At 40.4% G+C, this 25,156-nt stretch overlaps 1 long non-coding RNA gene across 2 annotated transcripts in view; it reads right to left on the reverse strand.

Moving 5' to 3' along the window:
- The window catches only part of LOC123587900, a 52,672-nt gene that overhangs the window by 22,870 nt on the left and 4,646 nt on the right, over window positions 1-25,156 (reverse strand). For both annotated transcript variants that reach the window (XR_006707597.1, XR_006707596.1), the window contains exons 2-4: window positions 24,308-24,423; window positions 21,104-21,236; window positions 5,345-5,406 (exon numbers count right to left, since the gene is read on the reverse strand). This is a non-coding gene — a long non-coding RNA (uncharacterized LOC123587900). The remainder of the gene's footprint in view (window positions 1-5,344; window positions 5,407-21,103; window positions 21,237-24,307; window positions 24,424-25,156) is intronic.

Genomic DNA, 25,156 nt, shown 5'->3' on the forward strand with positions numbered 1-25,156 from the left:
TGAATGAATGAATAAATGAAACAAATGTTGTGGATTCCCAGATGCATTTTACTTCCAAAGTCCTTTGAATCCTTCCTTTCACTCTGCAGATCCATGTCAAAGTTTTGTCCCATCAGTGGCTTCCAAGAGGAGACAATTATTTCTGACCTGTTATGATAAGATTTATTATAATTTTTAGTGTGTAGTAGGTATTTTGTGCTTGTGATTTCTCATAATTATCATTTGAAGAATGTGAGCATTTCCCATCCAGTACACAAACCATTACTAGTCTCACCCAGTGAATTCAGAATTAAGCACCTGCATACATTCATTTTTTTTCCCCAACATGTATTTACTAGATTCCTCTTCTAAGTATAATTTTCTGCTAGGCTCTGAAGCCATTACAAAAGAAATATAGATAGCTTCCAAATGAAAAAGTGACTTATGTTCTAGAAGTCTATTTCTAAGGACTTTGACACTCAGAACATATTTCCACATAGAAACTATTCTAAAAACATTGATTCTGCACCTAAATCAGCCTACAAAAGCTCATTCAACTCAAAAGTTACTTGAACTAAACCTAAAAGAATTTAGCTGGTATTTATTTTTTCCATGGGGGGGAAAAAGTTTCAATTCTTCAATTTGTAACGTTAGGAGCCCAACATTCTTCCCAGAAGAACTGACTCTGTCAGCAGTGATATTGTGCATCACAAGTTCTATTGAATAATTCACTTAGAAAAATCTTTGCTATATGTTTGCACCATCTTATTTTGTTTTGTTTGTTTTAGTTTTCAGTTATCCTCATGTTGGATCATCTTGTTCTCTCTTCCATGTCCACTATCTTCTCTCTAGTTGCTTTTATTACCTCCAGATTCTGTAATTATCATTGTTAATTCTGACTATCTATACAGCTAACACCTTAGATATTTTATTTCCTAGAAATTCTAAATGAGAAATAAATGACAATTAGTGCTATTGAGAGGTCAGTGCTCAGACACAGATTCTAAGTTTCCTTTAATTTTCATGTATTATCATTGGTTAAGGTGGTGATACTCATCAGAAATTATCTGTGATAAGACATCCCAAACATGCCAAGCAATGTTTTCCTACTTGGAGACAAGTCATGTACGTGTACCTGGACATTCCAATAGGTAGGTTGATACATAACCTACAAAATGTGGTATATAGAGAGAGGTGATATGGTATAGACAGAGATATCAGTTACATACAAAACTTGTGGAACGGACAATAAATATTTTAGGAGTTAAGAAAATAACTTAACTTTTAGGAGTTAAGAAAATCAAGCTTGTGCTTGATTCAACCACTCAACAATCCCCAAATGTATGGAAAATATCTTTGCCTATAATTTTATCTCTTCCTATAGACTGCTTTTCCCCCATCTTTGCCATCCATATATATATAAATTTTACCTGCCGTTATGACCCAACATATATGCACACTTTCTAGGAAGCATTCTCTGACAACCCCATCTTGAGGGATTCCTCTCATTTCCCCTGGCAACTCATCACTACTTTTCTTACCATGTAGTGGAATGCAAATGGATAGGTGTGTTCAGAAAACTGCAAGGATGGACTGTAAAAACAATTTTTTAAGCAAATTATGAAGTAAGTTGAGATTTCTATAAAAGAAGCAGGGAGAACACTTTAGATGTGATGAAGGTGGTAAGAGAAGATGTTGAACAAAGGCATTGAGGCTGGAAGTCAGAGGGATGGCTTTCTGGGAACAGAGGATTCCTACTGAAAATGGCAGGAGGTAAAATGTTCAAAAGTAGTTGGGGAGCAGATGGTGTGGGGCCTTTCACAATGCCTCAGGGATGAGGAGCTTGGACTTCATCCTGAAAGCAATAGGAAGTCATCAAGTGCACTGTTAAAGTAGGCATTTAGGAAGATTAATTTGACAGTGGTATGTAAGATAGAGGCAGGGAACTTATTAAAAAGATATTTTAGTAATATGAAAGTAGCAGGTACAAATTCTAAAGGTCTTAGTCAAGTGTGCAACAACAAAAACAAGACCCATAACTGTCTTCATTTTCTATAATTCATTTTAATTCCTGGAGCTCAGCTCCATTTTTCTTGCTGGATAAAATTTACTCGAGTCACTTCCAGGTAAAACAAGTCTTATTCTGTGTTTTTTTTTTCAGGGTGTTTAACTCCATCATTTCAAGATAGGGTGAAAGGAGTGGGAAGGTAGACAAAAGAGATGTTCCATTTAACTTTCTCCACACTATGGTGAAGCCTGTTCACGATTTCACTCATCTTGTGGTCCTCTACATAGGCATGGGACAGACACTGGGAGCAGAGACTGTCCACACAGAATCTTCCTTCTGAGATGTGTCCTTATTCAGATAGTGAGGACCTTTGCAGGTCCCTGTCTTAGACGATCTCAGTGTTCAGAACTAGAGGGCCATGGGAGATTTCCGATACCATCCACACCACTCCAGCTCATGACACTAGGTAGACTGTCTCCAGCTAGCATCTAAATGCATCCATGTTACCATTTTCACCTGGCAGGTTCTTCTTAATGATGGCAGCATGAGAGGAGGAAGAGGGGAATGTGTCCCCACTCTTACTGTCTGCTATCTCCCAGCCCTACTCCAACAGAACAACTTTCTTTGCATGGGTCCCCAAACATAAATAAGAGGATTGGCAGTGTCCTTTCTCAGGCCTCGTCGTGAGGGGGCAGAAGCAGGGCACCACTCTTACACTTGTATTTATTTCTTTTTTTCTGGTAGCCCCTCCCTTGATTGCCTTCTTTTCCGGCTTGGAGATTCTTTCTTTAGACTAGGTGGGAAAGTCACACATGTGGACTGAATCTATCAGTATCACCTCTAAGGTTTTGAAATTAAGAATAATAACCACTTTTGCTGGTTCTGCATTAAGTCCACAGTGGCAATGGGTGCCTGTCTAACGCTCATCTGGAGGGGGGGCTCTTAGGGAGTAAATGAGTGACTTAGGTGGAATAGGAGTGGGGCGTGTGTAATCACATCAATTTGTACTTGGAAATACTTTGTCACCACATAATTGTGATATCTTCAAGGCCCAGACTTAGGTGAAAGGAAGAATAAGAAGGAAAAATTAATTGGATGGGATTATTGTTAGACTCTGATGGAGATAATTCAAAGAAAGTTTTTATGATTTCAGGCCTGAGTGGATGGAAAATGAACAAAGTTGAGGGGATTAGGAAAAGAATGACAGACAGACAGACATACTAGTTGTTTATGTCTCATGGCTAATATCCCTGAATCTGAAAGAGAGCAACACATGTAGAATGTACATTAATTTTATTAGTGATCTAAGATGAGCAGTCTCTAGAGTCTTAGTGAGTCCCCTAAATCCAACTCACTAAGTGGTTTAGCCATGAGCATATCCATTCATTAATTTACCTTGAGGATAATATCTAACAGGATGACCATTAGTAGTCATTTGTGCCTGACTACTGGGCCAGTTCAATGGGAGTTTGTGCTTGGCCAACAGTTGGATCAGCAAGTTAATTAGTGAACATAGAATAAAGAACAGACTCAGCTGCAATTAGGGGTTATCCAACTACCAAATGAGACAAATTGCTCTCCTCGGTCCTAGGAATATTGCTAAGATATCCCTTACTAGCCTTTAGAATCAGCAAGATTCCTTCCCTAGAGATTGTGAGGACACACTGACAAATTCTACTATACTATTCATTTTCATACTTTTTATCTGTCATCCAAATCCTCTATCATTTCCTTATGACAGTTTGCAATTTCTTAAATTACTACTAATCTTCTACTAGTTACATTTTAAATTGATGGCTTCCCTTTTAGGGAAGCATGCTAAGACCCCTGGTGATATGTAGAAAACACCCTTGAATTGCTAGCAATACATTTGTGAATCATCTCTTGGGTGGCTTATTTCCTGCCATGATTCCTGCAGATGGCTAATCGTACCCATTTTGTGTTGATTCCTGTTCGCACTAACCTCTAAGCATGATAATATCTGACTCTGTCCTAATTTTAGGTAAAGCTTTTGGGGTTTTGTTGTTGTTTTTGCTTTTACCCTTAGTTTTCCTTTCTAAATTTCTGTATTTCTCGCATTTGCCAGAATTTTAAAAAGTAGGTGGCGGGGATTACTGCTTTCAGTTAAGGGTATATTGAGAATTTCATATGTATTCCATATTGAACTACTTAAAATAAGAATATGCTAATTACAGTCCTGTTTCTGCTCATACCACACTATCCATCAGTTATAATGTATTGAATGTACTTGCTGGTGTTTCTTTTTTCCCTACTAGACTTGGAGCTTCACAAAGACTGTTGTTCATCTCAGTGACTTACTTATCACAGGGACTCAATATATATTGAATAAACAAATATTAATCAATTCTACATTAAACAAAGAATATGTTAATTGTAGAGGCTTAAGGGGTTCAATACATAATGCACTGAACATTTTTCTTTCCTTCCCCAGTTTTGTTTTCTTTCCCTAATGAAGCATTAATACCCAGGAACTGGACAGATAGAGATAAAAATAATAGCTTCATCACTCTGTCCCAAGTGCTCAGAAGAGTTGGAACACATAAGTAGTCAATGAATATTTGGCTAATGAACAAATTCGTAAAAGCTAGGTTGAAGAGGGACGCCTGGGTGGCTCAGTCAGTTAAGTGTCCGACTTCGGCTCAGGTCATGATCTCAGGGTTCATGGGTTTGAGCCCCGCGTCGGGCTCTGTGCTGATAGCTCAGAGCCTGAAGCCTGCTTCTGATTCTGTGTCTCCCTCTCTCTCTGCCCCTCCCCTGCTCACGCTCTGTCTCTCGAAAATAAATAAATGTAACAAAAAAAATTAAAAGAAAAAAAAAGCTAGGTTGAAGAATGCAGCATAATGGACAATGCGATTGGCTTCCTGATATTTCATTTTAGAATTCAAGTAACCCATCCAGTTCAAGGAAAATCTGGACACCCTGAAACATCTCCTGTAGAGATGGAAAGACTTCCACAGGACCCTTCTCCAGGCCAGCTGGATCTGAGGGTGAGTGAGAGCTCGCCTAGCAGGGAAAGTCATCTTTCCTCTCAAGGAAAGGAGTGGGTGAGAAAGTGGGGAGAAGTCCCCTCATAGAATAAAAATAACTTAAAAAAAGAATAGAAGTCCCCTCATCAAAGGGGGATGAAGTGTTCTTTGTAACATTTCCAGCTTCTGGTTCCTGTAAGTCACTGAAAGTTAAGTGTATGATGTGTCCAGTCCTGGGGGACATAGGCAAAGAAACTGGAAGGAACTTGTTTTTTCCATTTATTTTACTGTGTTAAAATATATAACATAACATAAACATAACAAAATACATAACATAACACAAAATACACATAACATAAAATTTACCTACCTAAGTGCATTCATTTTGTTGTGTAGCCATTACAATCAGCCATCTCTAGAATCCATTTCATCCTGCAAACCCAAAACCACATATCCATTAAATAATAACTTCATATTCGCCCTCAGGCACAGGCCTTAGCCGCCACCATTCTACTTCCTGTCTCTATGGATTTGACTGTGGCAGGAGATTTAAAAAAATCAGTATTATCACAAATAAATACTGGATTGGAGGGGTTAAGGGGCTATGGGGATGCCACTTAGATGTGTGCCTACAACCGGCTTCTTAACTCTAAACCCCAGAATTAAACTCACTCAAGCACCTGCCAACCACAGGTCCCTCCCATGCTCTTGGCCTCCCCGAAAGAAGCAGAGCAGCCTGGGACGTGAAGGTGCAGGTTAACCCATTCAGTGGACAGACAGACCCTGAAGGGCGTCCAGAGGGGCCTGACCTGAGCATGTCAATCTTTCCCTCAAGCTATCCAGCGAGGTGTGACAAGTCTTCCCATGGAGGTGAAGGTGGGAGAGGCCAGGAGCCCAACTCTGATGGAAGTCCCTCCATGGGTCCATAAGGCCAAAGAATGTCAGAAAATGTGGACAAGAGACCTGGGAACATGATCCTACCCTCACTTTAACCTTTGTCCAACCAGAAAGAGGAAGCCAAAGCCGAAGCTAGGATGAGTTGGGAGGGCAATGACATTTAGCTGGAAGTTACATCACACTATGTTCATCCATCTAATGCTATAAATTTAAAAAAACAAAAACAAAAACAAAACTGACCACCTTTGAAGTTTATTACTGACAACTTTCACATATGTTTGTTTCTAAGTTGACTTTTTTTTTTTTTTGGTGTTACAGAAAGAGTGAGTCACAATTCTACAATCACAGACTAAAGAGATTACTATCCTCAAGAGGTCACTTTTTCAACCCAGAGTGAATCAGTGGCCCGTGTCAGCTGCTGTCTAGATAAGCTATGGTAAAGCATTTGCAGAAAACAGCGACAGAGCTGGGAGAGGGAGGGAAGAAGCCAAGCAGACTTTCCTTCTCTATTTTCAGGCCTTCCTTTCCCACCAAGAGTAATGGATACCTAAAACACTCCCTCGCACATCTTCAAAGTTATTCAAGATTGCGTCTGGAAGCTGAAGCCAAGAGAAGACATGCTCGGGAAAGGCATTTTGTATGGGCTCTAATGAAGCAGGCATCTCTTTGTTTTAGAAAAGCTGACTGCTTCTGTTACCAACACACTGAGAACGGATAACCTAGGCCTTTATTTGAGTTTTGCTTAACTTTAACAGGCTGTCACTTTTTTCCGAAAGCTTTTAGGGTCTTAAAGATTTTTTTACACTTGCATTAGTTGGAATTCTCTAAAAGTCTAAGGTTGGGAATCTGACGAGCCAGCAGTGGGAGGACTGACTTTTCTGGGAAAATGCCCAATGACCCTATATCTCTCAGACAATACTTGCACAGGTATTTAATCAGCTCTCCTGAGGTTTTTCTCGCCTCTTCTCAAAAGATTGTATTGCATTTGGCATTCCAAGAATCTTAAAGAGAATAAGTACCTTGTTGAGGCAATGATGTAAAAAAATATTTTGCATACGAGGAAGGCTACTCCCACGAAATCCACTTTTGCAGGCCACCCATGGTGTCACAAAAAGATTTTCCTGACTGGTGGCCCTTAAATATAGTTCTTACACTCTTCTATAGAAACAGAGGATATTTTATCTTTACACAGAAACCAATGCTTTTATACCGTGAACATAACCCTGGGACAATAAGAATTCTTGCCTAAGACCTACTTTAAGCAAAACCAAGTAGAGTTTGCAGCTTCTCTGCTGTTCCATGCAGATTTTCTGTCCTCTTCCTAGAGGATACAGCTCTGTCAGCCTCTTTGCTCATTTCTCAGGCTGGGGAGGGAGGAGGGAGTATAATCTGATGAAGAAGCCCCTGCTGGATATCCTTCCTCCTATCCCAGAAGTAGTTTCCTGTTGCCCATCACCCGCTTATTTTCCAAGCCTTGGGCCCTGCTTATCGTTCTTTGGGACTTTCTTAGGAAAACTCTAGAAAGCTGCAAGAATGCTGACCTGGTGGGTCCTGCTGGCAGATACGTGTTGGCTCAGTAGGCCTGAATTTCAAAACTCTCGGAAGACAAATTTTCTTAGAAAGCATTTTATTCTCTTTAGAAGTACTGGTTTTGTACAATTCCCTTATTCCAAATAAGGAATTATTTCACCCTTAGTGGACTTTTGAAGTGATCTGTAATTCAGCTAAATAAATAAGTGGTGATAGAAAGCAGGCTTAACACACGTGACTCTAGAATCACATTAGTCATTTGAAAACTGTGGCTTTTAGGAGCGTGGCCTTTGCATTTATGTGGCCTATCAAGCTGAGACCAAAACTCATAAATAAGTAAATTGAGTAAATAAATAAAATGATGTCACTGATGACATCGTTTTAACTGTATAAGGTGTATTTTTTTTTTCCTAGGCTTGGATCTATTCTTTCTTTTGCAGGTAATTAAAAGTTGTCATTTAATATGAACATTATGCTCAGAGGGTTGGTATATTTGGGTCTCAGCCACTTTCTGCTGACTGTCATGGAGGCAGGTGACTTTTTGCTCTGATGAGCTGGAATAAGCATGGCAATTTCAGTAAAAAGAACGGCTTTGAAATTTTGCCAGTTTACATACTTTCTGTGGATATCAGTTTCCCTATCACTAAAATGAGGAAAGCAGGTTTTTCAAGAGTTAAATGGTATAATTCAGGCAAAAGCAGTTACTTCACTTCATAATCAAATCCAGTAAATATCAATTCCAACAGTGAACTGGGAGTCAGATTTCCTGTTCTACTGGCCTCTCTTCTACTTCCTCACAGTGTGACTTTCAGACTTAAACATATTAAGCCTCCATTTCCTCACCTGAGAAATGGGAACCTAGAAATGAGATACTGTTAGGCACAAATTGTTAGTGTAGGGGCGCCTGCGTGGCTCAGTTGGTGAAGAGTCCGACTTTGGCCCAGGTCACGATCTCACAGTTCATGTGTTCGAGCCCCGTGTCAGGCTCTGTGCTGACAGCTTGGAGCCTGGAGCCTGCTTCGGATTCTGTGTCTCCCTCTCTCTCTGCCCCTTCCCAGCTCATGTATTCTCTTATCCTTACGCTCCGTCCTCAGCAATCCCTAATCTACTGCCTGTGCCTACAGATCTTCCTGTTCTGGACATTTCTTAAGAATGGAATCATGTAATATGTGGTCTTTTTTTGTGTCTCTGTATTCTTCCACTTAGCATAGTTTAATCAAGATGCATCTAAATTACAGCACGTATGGGTACTTTAATCAGGCAAAAGAATATTTCATTGTATGGATATACCACATGTTGTTTAACTGTTCTCCATGTATCCATTCAAATGTTGGGTTGTTTCTACCTCTTGGCTATGATGAGTAACACTACCATAAACACTGTGTAAAAGTTTTTTTGTGGACATATGCTTTATTTCTCTTAGATATATACCTAAGGAGTGGGATGGCTGGGTCATACGCTAACTCTACATTGAATAGTTGAAAAAACTGCCTGACCACTTTCCAAAAAGGTCATACCGCTTCACATTCTCACTGGCAATATGCAAACATTCTTAAGGGATTTGGAACAAGTCACCCAAGAATGTGCCACTTTGGCATGTGGATTATTTTGAGCAGAAGACAATCAAGGCCCAAAGGGCTCAGGAAGAGCTTTTAACCTCCCTTTTAATTGCCTAAGAGAATTTAGATAGAGGGCTTTGTTCAGGAAGAGAGCTATCACCGCAGGTGATAGCAAAGAGTATATGCTAGGGGTGCCTTGGTATATTAAGCATCTGACTTCAGCTCAGGTCATGATCTCATGGTTTGTGGGTTCGAGCCCCACCTCAGGCTCTGTACTGATAGCTCGCAGCCCAGAGCCTGCTTCGGATTCTGTGTCTCCTTCTCTCTGCTCCTCCCCCACTCGTGCTCTGTCTCTCTCTCCTTCTAAAAAATAAATAAACATTAAAAAAAAAAAAAAGAGTACCTTAAGCTGGAGGAGCTCCATAGGGCCTGTTTGTTAAATTCCTTTCTGTGTCCCATTGTCTCTGCAGGGCACGGCAAATATTTGCTTGCCAAACATTTGCCCTTCCCATCTTCCTGTGAATTGTCTTCCTTGCCTTTGAAGCCCCAGACCTCTTTACCCTTCTCCTTAGCTCAGGATGGCCTATAAACCTTAATTGCCTCATTGTCTTTGAACCCCTCATGTCTATTTGACGCTCCCATACTTACAAAATTAAATTTGTTTTTCTCCTCTGTTAATTGGTCTTGTGTCAATTTAATTAATAGGTCAGCCAAAAGAATCTACAAGGGGAGAGAAAAATTTTTCCTCCCCCACAGCTCCAATATCTTCACATCCTTGTCACCACTTGTTATCTGACTTTTGATTCCAGCCATCTTAGTGGGTTCAGAGGGGTCTCTCATTGTATGTACTCTTAATTTGCATTTCCCTGATGATCAATACATCAAATATCTTTCTATGTGCTTATTGGCCATTCTTCCTTGAAGAAATGTCCATTCAGATACTTTGTCCATTTTTAAATAGGGTTATTTGTCTTTTTGTTATTGAATTATAAGGATTAATCATATATCCTGGATATAAGTTCTTTATCAGATATATACTTTGTAAATATTTTCTTCCATTTTGTTGTTTTTCTTTTCACTTTTTTGCTAAAATCCTTTGAAGCATGAAACTTTTTGTATTTGATAAAGCCCAATTGATTTATGTTTTTGTTTGTTGCTCATGTTTTTGGTGTCATATCTAAGAATCATCTGCCAATCTAAGGTCATGAAGATCTGTCCCTATGTTTTCTTCTGAGAGTTTTATAGTTTTAGCTCTTACAATTAGTCTTTTGATCCATTTTGAGTTAATCCCTATATATGGTGTGATGTAAAGGTCCAATTTCATCCTTTTTATACGAGTATCCAGTGTCCCTAGCATCATTTATAAAAAGACATTTTTTTCCTCATCAGATTATCTTGGCACCCTTGTTGAAAATCAATTGACAACAAATGTATGGGTTTACTTCTAGACTCTCATTTTTACCCCGTTAATCTATGTGTTTACTCCTGTGTTAGTACCATACTAGCTTGATTAATGTTGCCTTGTATTAAGTTTTGAAATTGCAAAGTGTGAGCCTTCTTAATTTGTTTTTCTTTTTCAAGGTTTTTGTTTGTTTTGCTATTCTGAGTCTCTTGCAATTCCATATCAATTTTAGAATCAGCTTGTCAATTTCTACTAAGAAGTCACCTGGGATTCTGATTGGGATTGCACTGAATTTGCAGATCAGTTTGAGGAGAGTTGTCATCTGACAATATTGTCTTCCAATCCATGAACACAGGGTGTTTTTCCAAGTATTTAGATTTTTAATTTCTTTCAACAACATTTTATAGTTATCAGAATATAACTCTTGCTTTTCTTTTGTTAAATTTATCTCTAAATATTTTTTTATAACGCTGTTATAAGTGGAATTGTTTGCTTCGTTTCATTTCAGATTGGTTAAGTGAACAGAAATACAATCAATGTTTGTATATTGCTCTTGAATCCTGAAACCCTGCAGAATCATTTCACTGTTTTTTTGTTTTATTTTGTTTTTTAGTGGATTTCTTAGGATTTGTTTTTTGTATACGAGATTATGTTGACTCCAAGTAAAGACAGTTTATGTCTTCCTTTTCAATCTAGATTATTTCTTTCTTTCTCTTACCTAATGAGAATTTCAGGTATAATGTTGAATAGAAGTGGCGAGAGCAGACATCTCGTCCTATTACTGACATAGGAGAAAAGATCCAATCTTTCACCATTAAGTATGATGTGGGTTTTTCATATATGGTCTTTATCATGTTGAGAAAATTCCCTTCTATTCCTAGTTTATCAAGTATTTTTATGGTAAAATGGTGTTGAATTTCTGTCAAATGCTTTTTCTGCAACTATTGACATGATCATGTGAGTTTTTAATTTTTATTGATACAATGTATCATGTCAACTGATTTTCAGATGTTAAATCAACCTCACATCCTTGGATTAAATTCCACTTGGTCATGGTGTATAATTCTTTTTATGTGCTGCTGTATTCAGTTTGCTAGGATTTTTTGTGTCCATATTCATAAGACATATAGGTTTTTTGTTTTCCTGTGATTCCTTAGCTTGGTTTTGGTATCAGGTAATATTGGCCTCATAATATGATTTGGGAAGTGTTCTCTACTTTTGAGAAGAGTTTGTTGAGAATTCATAATAATTCTTTAAATGTTTGGTAGAATTCAGCAGTGAGGTTGCTGCTGGGTATGAGCCTTTCTTTGTGGGTAGTATTTAATTATCAATTAAATCCCTTCACTTGCAATAGGTTTATTCAAATTGTCTATCTTTTTTTAAAGTCAGTTTGAGTAGTTTGTATCTTTCAAGGAATTTGTCCAAATTTGTCCAAATTTAGTTGGTTTATCTAATTTGTTGCCATACTACCATTCATAGTATTACTTTATGATCCATTAAAACAATTCTGTAAGGCCAATAGTAGTGTCTTCTCTTTTATTTCTGATTCTAATAATTTGAGTGCTTGCTTTTTTTTTCTTGGTTAATCTACCTAAACGTTTGTCAATTTTGTTAACCTTTTCAAAGAACCAGCTTTTTGCTTTCATTGATTTTCCCCTTTGTTTTTCTATTCTCCATTTTGTTAATTTCTGCTTTAATTTCTATTATTTCCTCTTTGCTTTAGTTTTCTCTTTTTTTTCCCAGTGTCTTAAGGTGAAAGTTAAGGTCATGATTTGAAATCTGTTTTCTTTTTTACTATAAGCATTTACAACTATAAATTTCCCTTTAAACTGTGTTCTAGATGCATTCTGTTAGTTCTGATATGTTGTATCTCCATTTCCATTAATCTCAAAGTGTTTTCTGATTTTCCTTGTGATTTCTTCTTTGGTCCATTGGTTATTTAGAAGTGTGTTGCTTAATTTCCACATATTTGTGAGCTTCCCTAATATTTTCCTGCCATTACTTTCAATATTATTTCATTGTGATTGGATTGTGATTCTTTGCATTTTATTACATTTATATACTTTGTATTATTTCTATCCTTCAATTTGCCTTGTTTTTACTTCAGAATACTATCTGAGATTGTGAACTGTTGAATCTTATGTCCCAAATGATTACAATACCTGTTTTATAGCCTAGCATATAGTTTATCTTGGAGAATATCTTATGTGCACTTGAGAAGAATGCATATTTTGTTGTTATTGGGTGGGATTATGAAAAATGTCCATTAGGTCTAGTTAGTTTATAGTATTCTATAAAGAAGTCTTGTTCAAGATTTCTTGACATGAACAAGACATGTTCAAGTCTTCTATCTCCTTGTTGATCTTCAGTCTAATTTCCTATCCATTATTGAAAGTAAGATATTAAAATCTCCAACTATTGCTGTTGAATTGTCTCTTTTTTCAATTATGTCAATTGTTGGTTCATATATTTTGGGTCTCTGTTTTAGGTGCATATATATATATATATATATATATATATATATATATATAATTTATATTTCTTCCTGATTCATACATATCATTATAAAATGTCCACGTTTATCTCTAGCAACATTGTTCTTATTTTAGAGTTAATTGCTCAGTATTGTCACTCCATCTTTCTTGTGATTTCTTTTTGCATGGTATTTCTTTTTCTATCCTTTTACTTCAATTTATTTGTATCTTTGAGTCTAAAATGTACATCCTAGGGGCACCCGGGTGGCTTAGTCAGTCCAACTCTTGATTTTGGCTCAGGTCATGATCTTGCACTTTGTGAGATCAAGCTCCATGTCAGGCTCTGTGCTGACAGTGCAGATCCTGCTTTGGAGTCTCTCTCTCTTCCTCTCTCTGCCCTCCCCTGCTCATGCTCACTCTCTCTCTCTCTCAAAATAACTAAACTAAACTAAACTAAAATTTATATCTTATGGTTAACATATAGTTTGATCATGCTTTTTAATTTTTTTAACAATTTTGTTTTAACATTTGTTTATTTTTGAGAGACAGAGAGAGACAGAGCATGAGCAAGGGAGGGGTAGAGAGAGAGGAAGATACAGAATCCGAAGTAGGCTCCAGGCTCTGAGCTGTCAGCACAGAGCCCTATACAGGGTTCAAACCCATGAATCGTGAGATCATGACCTGAGACCAAGTCAGGCACTTTACTGACTGAGCCACCCAGGTGCTCCTGATCATACTTTTTAAAATTGAGTCTGGCAATCTCTGACTTTTGATTGGATTCTTTAATCCATTTACATTTAACATTATTATTGATATAAATGGATTCATGTCTGCCATTTTTTTTGTTTTTATGTTTTGTGTCTTTTTCTTCCTCTAGCCCTCCTCTACTGCTTCCTTTCGTTTTGTAGTGTAGCACTTTCATTTGTCACTATATTTCTTGAGTTTCAGGAGTTGGTCCAGGGTTTACCATATACATCTTAATTTATAAAGTGACACTAGAATTGCAGTGGTTTTGATAAGGCTCTATTACCCATCTCCCTGATCACACCCAGTTGTTTACCTTTAGTAATTGCTGATTCATTGCTATCGTGCTTTCAACAATGCCCTATGGCATAACAATTTTGCTAGTAGTTTGAATCTTCTTTCCAGTGTCTTTTACTACAACTTCCACTGTTCTTGGGAGCAGTTTAGGTTTAAACTTTTCCATCTTTGTTGCAAATGAAGTCAATATATTTAGGAAGAGATTGAGACATATGGGTTTTACAGCCTGCTTTTCTCCCCCCTACGTAAAATCCCTAAAATAGGGTTCTGAAACTTGAAGTGGGGATTACGACAATCTTCTCTCTGATTCTGCTGCTCCAGGAGCTGAGTGCTGGGTGAACTGAGAAGTGCGCAGAGAGGGGCAGCGGCCTGAACTTCTCTTGGCTTGTTTCTTCTTTCATGGAGCCACAAGGTGAAGCAAGAGCTATCAGGGCTCCAGAATTCTCAGTGAGCTGTGACTAAGATACAGCTTCCATCCCATGCGTTAGAGCTGTGAACAGGAAGGGAATCCCTACTTCCAGACCACACTTGTCTAGGATCTAGCCTCAGCAGCAGGCAGTGAGAGGATGGGGAATGAGAAATACTGAGGTTCTGCTCCTCTTGGTAAGAAAACTCTCCTACTGGGAGCTTCCGGGAGAGACAGCCCTGCATTCTTGGCTGCAGCAGACTAGAGTGAAGTCGCCTTGCTAAGCAGGGAGACAGACGGGAGAAGAGTCTTGGTTCACACAGCACAGACTCTCATCTTTCTTAGCAAAGTTTCATAGATTTTCTTGCATCGATGTTTTGTTCATTTGCGCTTTGCCCTTAGGACCATTTGCAGAGGCTTTAAATGGTTGTCTTTTCATGGTAAGTGTTTAATAAATGATAGTTAGCCTTCCCTTTACCCCTGTTTCCTCACAATAGACAGAAAGGATCTTGGAAGCCTCTTCTAGCCAACAACTTTTATTTTAGTGTTTTGTAATTATTAACTGCTTTATAAAGACTTTTTTGATCATACCTTATTTTCCTGTGATGCCACTAGGGATCAGCTTCCTCCTTTATACCAGGTAGAATCAAGAACACTGCAACAGACGATGAGGAGAGCTGATTTAATACTATCTTTTTCCTGTGGCCCAGAATCCTCACTATCCTCTTATCCTTTACATTTTACCCAACTCCTGGGGGTATTTTTAAATAAATAATGACTCACTGTTGTTCCTGGGTCCTCTCAAAAGCAATGCTGGTTGGTTATTTATTCATAATGGCAAATTCTCAAGAATCTTTGTGAACCATAATAACACTCCATAAGTGCCTTTTGCTTACTCCAGTGTCACCAGATTCTTTTTTTCCAACAGTACAATTAATACCACTTCTTTCCCACCATTCAGGTTTCTGCTGATGTTATACCAACATCTAAAGTTTGTACTTTGGGGTATTCGAACTGCTGATACAATTTTCCTACTCTGGCTGGGTGGTTTCAAGTTCTACTCATGCTCTAGTCCTCATATCCACTTTCTGCATAAACGTGGGGTCCCATTATTATGTGAGGAAGCCATAGCTCTGAGCAATGGTACAGCTCATGTAAAATCACATCACTGGCATTCCGTGTTGGGGGTATCTTTGGATTCCTGCAAAACACTTTGAAGTCTATAACAGCTCAAATGGGGCTATTGCAAGTATTCCCTTTCTCACCTCCAGATTTGATAATTTGTCATGTGTTTACTTCAGAATATCATGAAGACTACTTGAGATTATGGACCGTTGAATCTTATTTCCCAAAGGGCTACAATTCAAGGATCCATTACAATTGAGAATGGGGAGAAACATAGAAAGTAGATTTATACATGGTTGGTAGAGATCCAGTCTCAGAAAACAAGTGTAGTTCAGAGAATAAAAAAAGAAGAAAGGAAGAAAGCTCATGAATAATAGAGAAAGAAAATATTATATCAGCTGAAAAGCTAAAATTAAAAACAAAAAACCTCTGAAATTTTATAATAATTTTTAAAATATTGCAAAACCAAACCTCCTGTCAGATCAAAATGAAATCCCTTGTAATATATACAGCATGATCACTAATGTTTGTTTATGGTATTTATCTTTATGAATTCATTGAGTTCATAAGGGAGGAAGGCTAAAATAGTATTGGCTTTATCTTACTTCTCTTCATGAAGAAAAATGTCAATGTCATAATAAAGATGAGGTATTTTTTACTGACACTGCTTTTATATTATATTATGAAATTATACATTTTTAAAAAATCAGCTAGGTTTTAAAATGTTCTGATTAACAAATGCATAAGGAAAAATATCTTTATTTTTATTGAAAGATAATAGCATGGATATTAAAGATTATTTCTATTTGGGTTTGGAAAATAAATTTTGAATTGCAATATGAAGTTGGATATATTTGTTATTCAGGGAATTCATATCAAATGAAATACTGAGGTCATGTTATGAAGATCTACTCAGGAGGCATTAATATTAAGTCTTCAAGTTTTACTTCCGGTTCTCTGATAGGCTTCAGTCTGCGTTTCCGCATGTGCAAAACGTGCCATCACCTTTCCCTCTTAGGCGAAGCACATTTGCCTTTTAAGCTTGCTTGGCTGTCAAACTCTCAGTTTTCCCTGGGGTTTGAAGAGATAAGTAAGTGTTTTTTGTTTTGAAAAGACTTTTCTGGTCGTTGGAACAAGGAAGAGCCTGGACGATCATTCGTTCTGGGTTCTGCAGGCTGCATATGTAATCAGGGACAGTGACAAGTTGATAAAAGAGTTCAAAAGAGAATAGGGCTAGTGGGAAAGAGCTTAATGCTTTTCTAGGAACGAATAGTGGATCATTGCTCTCCAAGCTGGTCTGTGACATTTGTTAAGCCACTCTTATATGTACACTCACATTTCTGGTTATGTGTTCATTTCTTCATTTCGGATAGTTTATGCCTTCTACAGCCATGGATGCTCCTCACAACAATGGGAGAAACAGATAGATACAGACACAGTGACCTGCAAAGAACGGCAGAATCCTTCACCATGAGGCTGCCTTCTAGGGGCATTCTTTCCGAAGAGCTGTTCTGACTTCAGCTAGCTGAATCTCTCACTGCTTATGAATGACCCAAATCAAAGATATTTCCCATTTGGAGTGAGAACTCCAAAGTCATCGTCTCAAGGACGAATTCTAGGATTCTGTGGAAAGCTGAGTATTGTCATGATATCAAAACAACGAGAATACTGTTACTAAGTTTGATTTTCCTACTGATGGGTATCTTGCCATGTTTTTTTCCAGGCTATTTCCCGCAAGCATATGCTTTTCATTTGCATCAGAAATTCCCTCATTAAGATGATCGTGTCCAGTGTTCACTCCAGCTGGTGTTGAGCAACAGACCCACTGACTAACTGCATGAATGAGGCTTCACTCAGGGAGAAAGATGAGTTCCTTGTTATTTTCTCTTTGCTTTTGTAACTAAAGGAGGAAAACAGTGATATGCAGCTTATGTTCCTGGTGATTTGAAATTGAAGCACATAACACAGACAGAAGTTGAGTACAAGAACAGAGACAAAGGGTCTATAAAGCATACATGGATCAAAGGAGAATGTCAGCGTGAAATAGATCGAGAGAAAAGAAGAAAAGGGAGAAGTGGGAAGAAGAGGCAACAAAGGAGATCGGCAGCAGACTGCCTGCGGCTGGGGAGGGCAAAACAGTGGCGGCAGTGAGTATTGCTAGTCGGAGGTACATTTAGACTTGGAGCAATCAGACAGAGGCGTGGGGTAACAGACCATTCCTCCATTTTACTAGCCCATTGAGCGAATAGTTAGTCCATTGACTTAGACTTGCAAAATGAACACCGTGTATCAGATTATAATAAGGACGGAAATGACTGTATTAAAACTAAAACTGGGTCTACGAGACGGAGGGGGAAATACTTAAGATTGTAGAGATCTAGATTAGCTCCGGGAGACGGAGCATGAATCAGTGTTTCCTGACTTTGTCACTTTCAGAACTTGTCCACATGAAGTCAAGATGGGGAACGTTTTGTCTCCTAACAAATGTGGGGAAGTGATTTACCATCTTCAGTTCCTGAGAACAGATGGTTGTAGATCATGCACAGCAGGCATTACGAGGAGATAAAGTGAGTGGTACCTGCATAGTTCAGTTTGAGAAACCTAATGGGTACCCTATTTCAAAATACCAACTTGAAGCCTTTCCATTCTTAAAGCTGCACTACTCTGGTTCGTGATGTATTTTCCTTTGCTGTTCACAGGAAGTGATGGACAGTCCAGTAGAATAAAGCGCCAGGTAGTAGGAAAGGATGGGGGTGGGGAGGGGATGGGGAAATGGGGAGAAAGCCACTTAGAAAAGTGTAGGGGACTTCTTATGACTTAGGAAGGGTTCCAAGTGTCAAACATTTTCCTTCTTTCCTTGACCCCAATTAGGTCACTGCCACTATCCTTTTATAATAAATATTTTACACGAAAACCTGGGAAGTTAATGTTCAAGTATCTCAACCAGGGTCATGCTCTATCTTCCCCCTCCAGCCCCCCGAGGCAATGTCTGAAAACATTTCTGGTTGTCACACTGGGAAGGTAGTGCCACTGGCACCTAGTGAGTAGAGGCCAGAGATGTCGCTAAACATCCAACAACATATAGGACAGCCCTCACCACAGGGAATTATCTGACCAAAGATGTCAAACGTGCCAAGGGTGAAAAATCCTGGTGTACTGACATCATCATATACACGAAAGACAGACAGTTCCAGGCAAATTCATGGGTTCATCCATTCACTCATCAGCAAATATTCAGCGAGTGTGTTCAAGGCAGCAGGCCAGGGGCTAGGGGACAATGATGAGGTGCACACAGTCCTAGCCTTTTGGAATCTGCCACTCTCAACAAGACCATCTTAGAAACATTCAGAGCAAAGAGAGATTCATCCCAGGTGCACCATCAGAGGAGGCTTAGGGACACAGCAGGGTTCACATGGGCGGGTGGTGGACACTCGGGAGGAGGAGGACACACTCTCTGAAGGAAGAAAAGGAGGAAGCATATTGCAGAACAGGAAGCAAACTCATGGGACAATATCGGAGCAAACTGGAGTGGAAAAGGGAAACACAGCATTGGAAGGCAGGGAGCCAGATTGCATGAAGTCTTGAAAGTCAGGCTGAAGTTTTGTTGCTGTTTGTTTATCTATTTGTTTTTACTGCACCTTGTTGAAAAGAGAATCCACTGAATGGTTTCAAGCAGGGGTGTGCCATGATCGCAGACCTGGAGTTGAAACACTCTCCTAGCAGAAGCGCATGAGTGGTGGCCTTTGAAAAGCTCCTTGAATGTCCTCACTGCTCCCTGCGCTCCTGGTCCGGTGAAAGAGCTCAGCAAATGCCCTGTTCACAGCCTTGGGGCTGGCAGGCCTCCTCTGCCTTTCCCAGACTCTGATCTCAACACGTGTCTCCCATTTCCTTCCTTTCCTCACTGTTAGGATTTCATCTTTATTACTATTTTTTGAGCCATAACTCTAGGTCCTTTTCATAACGGAATTTGTTTCACATCCCCTGTGGTTCTCACATGTCAGCATCAGAACCCCCGGGGGATAGTGATGAGGGGCCGGGGGACAGAAGGGAGGGATTACCAAGGGGTGATGGAGATGTTCATTACTGATTGATCTGGTAATGGTTTGATGACGTGTGCCTATGTCAAAACTTACCAAATTTTATATTTTAAATAGGTGCGGTTTACTTTATGTCAGTTATACTTCTGCAAAGGTATTGAAATAAAAGAATCCCCTGGAGGGCACGAGATTTTGCATTTCTAACACTCTTTGAGAGGCACTATTCTATACTGACCTTGGATAAACAAATTTCCTTCCCCTTTCTGCATGATTTCCAGATCTTCCTGTCATGATTCCTCTTGAAGGGCTGTCTGGCACATGATGACCTTACTCCATCAACTACCATTTATCTTTGATCATGGCAGTCTGGCTTCTGCCTTCTACTACTCTAACAACATTGCTCCTTCAAGGGTCATGGATGATAATGATAATCAGCATGGAGATAGTTGTCACATGCCCGTTTTGTTCTAAATATTTTACATGTATATTAATTCATGTATCCTTGTAACAAGCTAATGAGATAGACACTATTACAGTTTCTACTCTAAGGTGGGAAAATTAAGGTACATGGAGGAGGTTTACCAATGGACCCGGGTCACAGAGCTAGTAAGCGGTGAAGTCCACACTTGAATCCGGGCAGTCTAGTTCCAGAGCCATGTTCTTAACCACTGCTTGTCTTCCCCTGACATTCTGAAGCTGGCTGGGCACTCATGGCTAGGTCATGTTATCCTCCTATTGGACATAAATGGTCTTAGAGAACAGTAACCTCATACAAGGCCACCCTTAGACCATGGTAAAATGAGCCCCAACAAGGCCACGTCATAATTTTCAGAAGAGACAATAGCAAGGTAACTGTGCCACCACAAAATGCCAACCATCCCCTCTCTCAGCCAAAATGAGTGATGGCTTCTTGACCGATTACAACTTTATCCTCCTTCTAGTTCTTCCTCCCTGTAGATAAGACTTGTTGAGATATACGATCATAGAATTGACCCAACTCTCTGACAGCAACCAGTCCACAGTGAGCCCCTGCTTCCTTGGACTCCCCCCACCCCAATCATTCATCCAAAGTCCAGATCCAATATAGCTTCTAACAACATTTGGCTGAGACAACCCATGGTTCCCCATGGTGTGTGCCTTCCCTCCTGCAACAAGTAATACACCCAATTTGTTCGACTACAAGTAGGTTCCTGGCAGGCTTTGGCTAGAGAGCATTGACACCTCTATGCTATGTATAACTTCCTACTTTTTGAAATCTTCTTCTTGGATTCTAGACACTATGGTCTCCTGGTTCCCTTCTTATTTTTTTATGTGTTCCAGTGATTTCCACCTCTTGGTGTTCATGTCCTTGTGTAATCCTTTCCCTTTGAGGAGAGTTTGGACCTAGTGACTTCCTACTGATGAACAGAACACATCAAAAATAACATGATATCCCTTCTGAGATTAGGTTGCAAAAAGAGAACAAGTCTTCCTTGTTCTCTCAGTTTCTCATGCTGATGGAGCCAGCTGCCATATTTTGAGGTGCTCTGTGGAGAAACCCACAGAAAGTGGGTATCCCATAGAAAAATCCAGATAGAAGTGTCAAGGAACTAAGGTAGGCCCCCAAGCAATAGACAGCCAGTGAGGAATTGAGTCCTCCAAACAACCACTTGAGTTACCTTGGAATTGGATCCTCCCCTCGTTGAGCCTTGAGAAGGCTGCCATCCTGGCTGACCCCTTGATTGCAGACTTGGGAGAGACTCTGAAGAGAGGCATTCAGTCAGGCTGGGCTGGATTCCTCACCCACGGAAACTATAAAATAGCAAATTTTTTGTTATGTTCAGTCTCTACATCTTGGAATGATTTGTTAATATGCAACCACAAATAACTATTAGAGACCTCGTTAATACAGAGATTATTCTACAGTATTGACCTAGTTATGTCACTGGCAGGGAATCTGTCATGACTGACCTCTGCCTGTAGGATAAAGGTTCACAGTCTGACCCATGTTGCACATATCCTTTGCTTCAGCCACAGTAAACTGCTCATAGGTCTCAGAACATACCAAGTGACTATATTATCCTGTTTCCCGTTTCCTCTCCCTAGAATATTACACATTCTGTTAGAATTAATTGCTCCTCTCCTAGGTAGGAACAGGCCCAAAGGAACGGGTAGGAATGGGCAGGAAAGATAGAGAAAGCACACAGACATGAGGAAGCAAAGAAAAGTAAATATAATAACACAGGAGATGGCCGCTGTAAGAATGATAACAGAAATTCATTGGCTCCAAAGAGAACAGACCGTGCACTGTAGCAAAATGTGGACTTGCCCATGAAGGGGATGGAAGACGTTCCCTGTAAGAGAAATCACTTTGATTCTTGGGTTGGGAGTAACATTTGTAGCTGGGGGGAATGATGGTAGAAACCTAGGTGAAAACTTGCTGTTGCTATTTCTGGTCAATCAACATAAGCAGCCGGAGGCACAAGCAGATGCCTAGGGCCCTGCTCCTATGGGTGCCCATCACGCCATAGCCTCCGGGTACATTTACAAATATGATTTTTAGATGTCATTTTTGGCTCTCAGAACTTGCGGCTCTCAGAGTGACTTCACTCTCTGCCTTTAAATTAGGTTTCCCTGAGGAATGTCAGGCATTCTATGACGAAACCCGATCAACCCAGCTGAAAATTTCTATTAAATCTTTCCAGAATCTTGTTTTTATTTTTCCTGGCTGAGTGGCCCTTTGCTCTGAGCAAGTTTGTAGGGGAGAAACCTTTGCTAAAGGCAGCAAAGCTGAGAAATATTTAACAGTGTGCGAATCCAGCAGACAGCTCCGGGACTGCGAGGGAAGGGAGGGGGCCGTTCTACTCTTATGAAGACGGAAATGTATTAAAATGCAGTCATTAACTGGTGGAATCTTCTAGAATTGGCGGTTCCCTACTGGGAATTTGGGTTAAGTTTCTCGGGGTGGGGGGGGGGGGGGGCGTGTAACAAAACCATGCATCCTCATGGGAAGCCAGAAAAGAGGACTCAAAGCAGTAGAGCGTGGTCTTCTCCGCGCAATGGGGCTGACACAGAAGCAATGCCTTCCCCCATCATTATTCGGATGGAAGGTGGGAAAGGTTGCCTGTGGCTGAGACAGGTAGAAGTTGTAGTTAACAGCGGGAAAGCAGTTCCGCCAGGGCTAGCCAGCGGCCATGTGTTACTCATTTATCCTGCAAGAGTTCTGACACAGTTAAGAGTCTGGGTAGGTTTTAAAAGAGCACCCTAATCACTGTCTAGGGCTCCAGGTAGTTGATTAGAGGGATAATAGATTAAAGGAGAGTAAGATACACGTTGTATCTTGCTGTCACTGAGCCATGGATCTTTTAGGTCCTGGAAGAGGTCCTAGCACTGATGATAATAAGATTCCTTACTTTGATTGTCTCAGGTCATAAAGAGACTCTTTAATATGAAATCCATGCCAGCTAGCATTTGATCTGGCTTATGAATTTCTAGAACTAATAGATGTAACCCAGAGTCGTCATTTTAACTTTTATTTATATGGCTTGTTGGTTTGCCTGCCTGCTTTGCTTGCACGCTCTTTCTCTCTCTCTTTCCCTCTCTCCTTCCTTCCACCCCTTCCTCTGTGTCCCAGGAACACGTTCAGGAATTTGGTAGTGCCTGTGCTGTGCAGGATGACCCCAGATCAGATGCTAGCAAGCCCAGAGCCCAGAGATGTTTACTGCTGCGGGCTCCCATGCATCAGCCAAAGGCAAATCAAGCTTCCAAGGTCTTCAGTGGCTGCAGGCTCCCAGAGCTGCTTCAGCACCTCCATGCATGGGAGGTCCCCAGCCTGGGGTGTGCTGGAGATCCAGCTCATCGCACCTTCTCACCTCCCTGGCTGCCTCAGTCACCATCCGAAGCCTAAGCCTCAAGATCACCATCACTGGCCAGGTTGCCCTAAAATGCCCTCATCTGACCTCATCTTCCACCTTTCTCCCTCCTCCTAAATCATTCCCAAAGTTCCCTTTGAAATTCATAGCCCATTATCAACAAAGTCCTAGTGTACCAGAACATTCCATTCCTCTTCTTGCTCTGACTCAAACATTTCCTGTGTAGGGCCAGGAAGTACCTATTTTAGGCTTTGCGGGCCATACAGTCTTTGTTGCAACTACTTAACTTTGCCATTCTAGTGCAAAAGCAGTCGGAGAAAATACGTCAACAAAGTGTTCCAATAAAACTTTATGTACAAAGCCAGGGGCAGGCCAGACTTGGCCCAAGGGTGGTAGCTTTCCAATCCCTGATCTAACAAAAACCTGGCTACCCCCCCACAGGACTCCTGTTTGCCTCAGCTTTCAGGCGAAGGTGGTTTCTCCCTCTTGCGGTCGTCCTAAATCACAGCTATGAGTTGCCAATCTCTCTGTTATGTGCCTTATTCTTCAGTGGCTTGAGCACTTAAGTCACTTCTCTCTCAACCCTCTCACCATTCTTGGAGACTTCAGAATTTCAGACACCATCCACCCAACACACTGGTCTCTCAGTTCCTGACTCTTTCGAAGCCACTGATCTCTTATTCCACCTCATCTCAGCCACCCAATCACAAAGCCGCGTCCTAGACCTTGTTATTACCCAGCGCATTTTCACCATCTCAGTTTCAAACGCCACCTCTCCAAACATCACCTCCTAGTCTCCTGCATATCTAGTAATCCCAGCCCAGAAATTCCCGGATTTTAATGAAACCTCAAATTACACACCACTTCCTGAATGTCCCTCCTTCCCTCCTACGCTTGATCTTGTCGCGTCACCGCTGCTCAGAAAACACACGGCCTGTCTGCCCTGCTGCCCTTCTGTCTTCTCATCATACGCCAACCCTGGCTAAACCCAGATATGTTCTAAATCTGTACCTGCTGCAGAGTGAGTTAGCGTGGCAGAAAGGAATCACACCGCCACACACACTGGATTCGCTGTGGGGTGAATATAGCAAAACCACAAAGATCCCAGTCCTCGTGGAGCTATCGTTCTAGGGAGAGAGAAAAAACAGTAAGTAGGATAAAGCATTAAAGTATAGAGTAAGGTGTAGCATGGAGTTATAGATGAATTCCAAGGAGAAAACATAAAGTAGGGAAGGAAGTTACGGGATGAGGGAAGGTTGTAAAGTTTTAGATAAGCTGGCCTACTGAGAAGATGGCTTTTATGTGAAAACAAGAAGTGTGTGAGGACAAAGAGCTATGTGTACATCTTAGGGAAGAACATCCCAAGCTGAGGAACACTTCACATGCAAAGGTCTTGTGATGGACACGTACCTGGCTCGTGCGAGACACAAGAAGAAGCCTAAGTAGCTCAAGCAGAGTGTATGATGGGGACAGTAGGAGCGGATGTGTTCAGAAAAGTAACAGGACTACGTTTGTTACCTGTTGCTGCTAACAAATAACCACAGACTTTGAGGCTCAAAACAACACCCATTTATTAGCTTACAGTTTTCTTCGGCCGGGAGTCCATTGTCAGCCTAACGTCCTCTGCTGAGGTCTCACAAGGCTCTAGTCAAGGTGGCAGTGGGGCCGTGTTCTCATCTGGAGACTCAACTAGGGAGGGATCCACTTTCAAGCTCACTCAGGTTGTTGGAATTCATTCCCTTGCAGCTGTAAGACTGAGAGCTGTAGGGGTTTCTCGTTGGGCCTCAGCAGAGCCCACTCTCAGTTTTGGAAGCTACATAGAATTCTCTACCAGATGGCCTACTCTATAGACAGGTCACA

The sequence above is a fragment of the Leopardus geoffroyi genome, chromosome D3 (assembly GCF_018350155.1).
Source record: "Leopardus geoffroyi isolate Oge1 chromosome D3, O.geoffroyi_Oge1_pat1.0, whole genome shotgun sequence".
NCBI lineage: Eukaryota > Metazoa > Chordata > Mammalia > Carnivora > Felidae > Leopardus > Leopardus geoffroyi.